The 7,500-nt window shown below is 38.6% G+C and overlaps 1 protein-coding gene across 2 annotated transcripts in view; it reads right to left on the minus strand.

Annotated features, from left to right (window-relative positions):
* The window catches only part of PKNOX2 (PBX/knotted 1 homeobox 2), a 1,550,023-nt gene that overhangs the window by 1,515,251 nt on the left and 27,272 nt on the right, over positions 1–7,500 (minus strand). The window contains exon 1 of one of the 2 annotated variants that reach the window (XM_053691421.1): positions 4,717–5,185. The exons of the other annotated variant lie outside the window; for it this stretch is intronic. The gene's annotated coding sequence lies outside the window, so the exon portion shown is untranslated. Of the gene's footprint in view, positions 1–4,716; positions 5,186–7,500 lie in introns of those variants that run through there. 2 annotated transcript variants of the gene reach the window in all.

Raw genomic sequence — 7,500 nt, forward strand, 5'->3', positions numbered from 1 at the left:
AGCGCTGGATATATCCCCTCAAAATATAACGTGTCCTACTTTAGAGAGTAGAGCTCCTCACCTAATATGGGGTAACCATCTAATAGAAGACAGAGAGTCTAAGGATATTAACAGTAATTAAAAGTGTTGCAGCCCTTTCACTGCTAGATAAAGAGAAGTAAGGCACCTCAACTTTATGTCCCCAAGCATACCCGGTAATAAGAATAGTGCCCCCTATATATACCCTAAAACCAGCTTATATGAAGTACTAAAAGCTACCTATTAGTTACTGAGCCTCACAGTCAAACCTAGATTATGCAAGATTAGTATTAGCTGTAGCTGGGAGTGAACCGCCTTAACTATGCATGACCCCTTATCTTCCTCTCCCTCTGATCCCCCCCTATTGAATTAAGCTTTTCACAAATGCGTGCCCAAATTCTTTAATATGTTAACTTATTCTTAGGCCCATGAGAGGTCAATATAATTGTAATTTGGGTTTGATAAGAAATTATACTCTGATGATTTTTCTCAAAGTTTCACACATCATCAATAAGGTAACAATGTAAACTTTTCTTTTCCAAGACTTTGTCTACGCTCATATCAATGAGTAAACATCAGGTATCTAGAAATTTCCAGCAGTGTGACCCTGAAAAGCTGGAAACCTAAGCAATGTATAAAAATCTGCCTGATGCATCTTTCAAAATGTTAATATTCAGTTTATCAGTTAATATTTCTTAGGATACTGTAATCTTACATAGAAATAACAAGCTCAATGGTCATGTTTAATAAGAAAGAAGTAATGGACAAGGTTGAGATCTTAATGCATATTGGACGACATCCTCTCTATGACCACTATATTATATAAATAACTGTAGACACATAAGAGGAACCAGTTACAGCACTTTATTCATATGTTAAAGCCTTTATGCCTGTAAATGATTTAATATGTAATGTATAACTCAACTTGTCTTCAATAAAGCTTGGTTTAATAAAAAAAAAAAAAAAAAAAAAAAATCAGTGACCAATATAGCCACCTTTCTTTGCAAGGACACTCAAAAGCCTGCCATCCATGGATTCTGTCAGTGTTTTGATCTGTTCACCATCAACATTGCGTGCAGCAGCAACCACAGCCTCCCAGACACTGTTCAGAGAGGTGTACTGTTTTCCCTCCTTGTAAATCTCACATTTGATGATGGACCACAGGTTCTCAATGGGGTTCAGATCAGGTGAACAAGGAGGCCATGTCATTAGATTTTCTTCTTTTATACCCTTTCTTGCCAGCCACGCTGTGGAGTACTTGGACGCGTGTGATGGAGCATTGTCCTGCATGAAAACCATGTTTTTCTTGAAGGATGCAGACTTCTTCCTGTACCACTGCTTGAAGAAGGTGTCTTCCAGAAACTGGCAGTAGGACTGGGAGTTGAGCTTGACTCCATCCTCAACCCGAAAAGGCCCCACAAGCTCATCTTTGATGATACCAGGCCAAACCAGTACTCCACCTCCACCTTGCTGGCGTCTGAGTCGGACTGGAGCTCTCTGCCCTTTACCAATCCAGCCACGGGCCCATCCATCTGGCCCATCAAGACTCACTCTCATTTCATCAGTCCATAAAACCTTAGAAAAATCAGTCTTGAGATATTTCTTGGCCCAGTCTTGACGTTTCAGCTTGTGTGTCTTGTTCAGTGGTGGTCGTCTTTCAGCCTTTTTTACCTTGGCCATGTCTCTGAGTATTGCACACCTTGTGCTTTTGGGCACTCCAGTGATGTTGCAGCTCTGAAATATGGCCAAACTGGTGGCAAGTGGCATCTTGGCAGCTGCACGCTTGACTTTTCTCAGTTCATGGGCAGTTATTTTGCGCCTTGGTTTTTCCACACGCTTCTTGCGACCCTGTTGACTATTTTGAATGAAACGCTTGATTGTTCGATGATCACGCTTCAGAAGCTTTGCAATTTTAAGAGTGCTGCATCCCTCTGCAAGATATCTCACTATTTTTGACTTTTCTGAGCCTGTCAAGTCCTTCTTTTGACCCATTTTGCCAAAGGAAAGGAAGTTGCCTAATAATTATGCACACCTGATATAGGGTGTTGATGTCATTAGACCACACCCCTTCTCATTACAGAGATGCACATCACCTAATATGCTTAATTGGTAGTAGGCTTTCAAGCCTATACAGCTTGGAGTAAGACAACATGCATAAAGAGGATGATGTGGTCAAAATACTCATTTGCCTAATAATTCTGCACTCCCTGTATACACATACACAAATATATACTCTCTCACACACACACATACATATATATATATATACACACACATATACATACATACACACCTATATACTCTCTCTCTCACACATACACACACATATATATATATATATATATATATATATATATATACTAACACACACACACATATATATATATATATATATATATATATATATATATATACACACATACAGTGGTGATTGCTGTGCTAACAGTTGCGCACAAGCGATATCGAGTTTATTGCGGCTTTTAGCGTGCATTTAAAGGAGCGCTCGCATTACTAGTTCAAAGTAAAGGTGACCACGTGAGCTCAATCATGATTTACTCTTGAATGATTACTGCAAACTCAGAGCTCTGGTTAACTGTTTTGTGAAACAAAAAAGTGTAAAAAAAACACATCAACAATACATTACAAAGTACAGTTATACTCATAATAACACCATCTAATAAAAAATTATTGAGGTCTCAGGTGTGAAAAAAAAAGTTTGGCAAAGGGCTTTAACATAGAGATACATACATATAAATGTCAAAACATATTTATGGAATATTCATATTTAATAGAGTGTTATAATGTGTATTTACTGTATATATTTCACATTTCAATGTTCTTCACATAGGGGAATATGTTCTAAGTATTTATAAATAGATATTCATATCTATCTATCTATATATTATATATATATATATATATATATATATATATATACCTATATATATATAATTATATATATATATATGTATAGATATATATTTTACAAATAAAAATCATATATATTTATATATATATATATATATATATATAAATATCTATTTATGAATAAATTATTTTATGTGAAGAACATTGGAATGTGAAACATTTATATTTTCATGTCCGGTTAGTGAAAAAATGCAAAAGGGTTTGCGTGCGAGTAGGGTGTTAATTTTTTTTTACACTTTACATGCTCCATTGAAGTCCATGGGGGAATATGTTAACACGTTTGCGATATTAGAAGTTCGGCTTTTTGCACGCATCGGGTTAGCACACAAGCAAAAACATTTTACTCTCAAATACGAGCGCTACTTGACGCAAAAAGCTTTCTTCTAGTGGAGTTAGCACGCTAGCATGAGCGATAACTACCATTCCTTTTGTAATCTGGCTCTTAGAGGGGTGATATTGGTCATTGATAAGATAGGATTGAAACTGAAGGGCCATTTGCCCGTCTAATTTGCAAGTTATAACTGTGGCAATAATGATCACCTGTAAAAAATAGGTGCAAGAAATGAATTTGATGAGGGGTAAGGGTAACCCATCCATTTAACACAGAGGGTAATGCAAATAGGAAAGCCTTCTTTTTTCTTTCAGAGGTTTCATACAACTGTCATTAGTAAGTATAAATACTTGTTATACATTTACTTTGTACGCAGGTTTTTGACATTTATGCACAGCACGCACATATATAGAAAAGCTTTTAATGTTGCCTTAACCACTTGATAGCTACAACAGAGTTGAGGTATAAATGAGCAGTGAAATAGATAAATAGTTAAAGCAGAAATATAGTAATTACAGGTATATATAGGCTGGTAAATGCCTCTTCTACTGTGGGACAACAAAATGACATAATAACATTTTCAGATCACAACAAATCTCATTTTCACAGTGACAGCTGCCTCTTCGCCTTCAAAGGGGAATTTCTAAGCTCACAAAAGACAATGATTACAGATAATACTTCCACTACCAGTTTTTTTCTCGGTATCATTGTCAACACCAGAGGATTTGTAACAAAGATCCCAGGCATGCAGAACAAACAGAACGACCCCCGCGCTGCCCCCACAATTAATAGGCCCTGGATGCACCCACTGTGCAGTCGTACGGCCATGTAAGTTCCCCATGCAAAGTAACTGACAAGTGAGGCTGTTTTCCCACAGGGATGTGACTGCATCTGACTTAATGTATTTTGACATTTCTCTTCAGATGAAGAAGGAAGGCTTTGGGGGAGGGATGGTGGCCGGAGATTGGGACATAAAATAATCACAGCATAAATTATTTTAGCTGCTGTGAGAAATATAATTAATGCTGATTATTTTATCTCTGTGTGTAGCAGATCCCTCACAGCAGTCAGCTGGTTATGGGCTGGTATCTCCCAAATTACGTTTAATTATGTTCACCAGTGGGGTGGAAATGGGATTACCTATAATAACTGGTCTAGCCAGTCCTGGTGTCTTGGGGTATCCCACCCCAGGGTAGAGCCACAAACCATAATGAACTCTTTGCCATTACCTGTGTTTTATGGAATAAATGTGATTGTGAGAAGCAAGCCACGTGTGCATATCTCCCTATACATAGAGAGGTTGCTGTTTTATTATTGTGGGGGTAATATTTTTCCTGCTGTCTGTATCTGATTACTTAGTGTAGTCTGATGATTCATTCTTGTTATATATTGCAATGATATGGATTAATGAGCTCTGTTTCTGGCATTGTTTCACTAACCTAGGCTAGCTTTTCTCATACAGAATGCGCTTCCTATGGGCACCAACTTCACAATACTTTGTCACCTCTGGGTCCTGCTTGATTCTTCATAATCCTCTGTCTGTATGACAACTTTTGAGCTGGAAACAAAGAGGCAGAAAGTGGGGGAAAAAAGCTACTTTTGATCATGGACAGACATTGGAGTCATAAATTAAATTGATATCAGAAAGCTTTAAATATGGATGTGAGATAACTACGACTGATGCAGTGATGTGCAGTCACTAGAGGCAGGTGAGGCAGTGCTTCACCTCTCATGTGGGCAAAAATATATATTTTTTTATTGGCTTTAAAAAAAATTGTAATTTTTTTTTCCCCAGCATTTTTTTTCCACAGCTACATGTTGTGCAATGGAGAGGCACAAGCAGGTCTGCCCACCATTACACAACATGCTGCACCACCTACTGGATGAAAGTGGTTAAGATCATTGCATGGCCCATTAACTGCTTATTTGAGGCAGTCCTATTTGGGCTGACCCAATCCAGTGAGAGGCATTAGTAAGTGGAACTTAGGGTTGGGGCTGGATGTTAAATCATATAAAACAAAAAAAAACAAAAATGGAAAAAAACAACTTTCATATATTGTGTTGCTGTCCTGTGAACCTGCTAGCTTTGCTAAAGTGAAAAAGCAAGTTCTGTTCTTCCCCTCTAAGTGCAGTGGACTGTGCCACTGTCACTTCCTGAATCCTTACAGAGCAGGAAGAGAGGCAGAGAGAGCAGTGTTTTAACCACATCTTATTAAAGTAAGATTTTACTGAAAGGGATTCTGTTAGTGAAAATGATAATGTAATGAATGTGGTTTAGTGTTTTTTTACTCTTTTACAGCAAATGATTGTTTTTGTATTTTGTTTACTCAAACTTTACACCCACTAACTTAGCAGCTTGCCTCTGTACTGCACACTAATGTATAGTCTCATTTTCTGAACTCTCTGTAGCTCTGCTGCTTTATTACTTAAAAATGCAGTGGTCCCTCTCCCCCCCTTGTGTGTGTGTGTGTGTGTCTCTCTCTCTATCCATCTCTCTCCTTATGTGTTGTTCTCCCCCATGGTCTCTTTCTCTCTCTGTCTCTCTTCCTCCCATCCCTTATGTGTCTCTCTAACCCTCTGTGTGTGATTGTGCCTCTCTCTCTCTCTCTAACCCTCTGTGTATGATTGTGTCTCTCTCTCTTTCTCTCTCTCTAACCCTCTGTGTGTGATTGTGTCTCTCTCTCTTTCTCTCTCTCTAACCCTCTGTGTGTGATTGTGTCTCTCTCTCTTACCCTCTGTGTGTGATTGTGCCTCTCTCTCTCTCTTTCTCTCTCTAACCCTGTGTGTGATTGTGTCTCTCTCTCTCTCTAACCCTCTGTGTGTGATTGTGTCTCTCTCTCTTTCTCTCTCTCTAACCCTCTGTGTGTGATTGTGTCTCTCTCTTTTTCTCTCTCTCTCTAACCCTCTGTGTATGATTGTGTGTCTCTCTTTCTCTTTCTCTAACCCTCTGTGTGTGATTGTGTCTCTCTCTCTAACCCTCTGTATGATTGTGTGTCCCTCTCTCTTTCTCTCTCTCTCTAACCCTCTGTGTTTGATTGTGTCTCTCTTTCTCTCTCTCTCTCTAACCCTCTGTGTGTGATTTTGTCTCTCTCTCTCTCTCTCTAACCCTCTGTGTGTGATTGTGTCTCTCTCTTTCTCTTTCTCTCTCTAACCCTGTGTGTAATTGTGTCTCTTTCTCTCTCTCTCTCTCTCTCTCTCTCTCTCTCTAACTCTCTGTGTGTGATTGTGTCTCTCTCTCTCTACCCTCTGTGTGTGATTGTGTCTCTCTCTCTCTTTCTCTCTCTCTCTAACCCTCTGTGTATGATTGTGTCTCTCTCTATTTCTCTCTCTCGCTAACCCTCTGTGTGTGATTGTGTCTCTCTTTCTCTCTCTAACCCTCTGTGTGTGATTGTGTCTCTCTTTCTCTAACCCTCTGTATGTGATTGTGTCTCTCTCTCTTTCTCTCTCTCTAACCCTCTGTGTGTGATTGTATCTCTCTCTCTTTCTCTCTCTCTTTAACCCTCTGTGTGTGATTGTGTCTCTCTTTCTCTCTCTCTCTAACCATCTGTGTGTGATTGTGTCTCTCTCTTTCTCTCTCTCTAACCCTCTGTGTGTGATTGTGTCTCTCTATCTCTCTTTCACTCTAACCATCTGTGTCTCACTCCCCCGTCTCTCTCTCTCCCTTTCCCCCCGAGTGCTTTTCTGTGTTTCTGTCTACCTTTTATTTATTTAATTAATGAATTGGTAGTGCCATCTGATGGTGTGGCTTTATTTAAAGGGGTGGGGTCAAGCGCCCCACCATCTTTAAATTTCTCCAGCCACCACTGGATCAAGACATTTTTATATTTACTGAATAATGAAAGAATCTATAAGCATAATTTGCAGCATTAAAGTAAAACGTATGTTTTAAACATATTTTAATGGGCATGGATTTCTAGATCTCATAATCAGAGCAAGCATTGTGTTATCTGGCAAGAGTTTCTGTTACAATCCTTTTAGACTAAAATCAGATGTTTACTAAGTTGACCAGTTTTCCAAGACACCATTTAAAGGGACATGAAATCCATATGAAACCCATATGCAAATTTAAATAACTTTCCAATTTACATCTAATATCTAATTTTCTTCATTCTTTTGATATCCTTTGTTGAAAATCATATCTAAATATGCTCAGTAGCTGCTGATTGGTGGCTGCACATAGATACCTCATGTGATTGGCTCACCCATGTTCATTGCTTTTTACT

The sequence above is a fragment of the Bombina bombina genome, chromosome 8 (genome assembly GCF_027579735.1).
Source record: "Bombina bombina isolate aBomBom1 chromosome 8, aBomBom1.pri, whole genome shotgun sequence".
Lineage (NCBI taxonomy): Eukaryota > Metazoa > Chordata > Amphibia > Anura > Bombinatoridae > Bombina > Bombina bombina.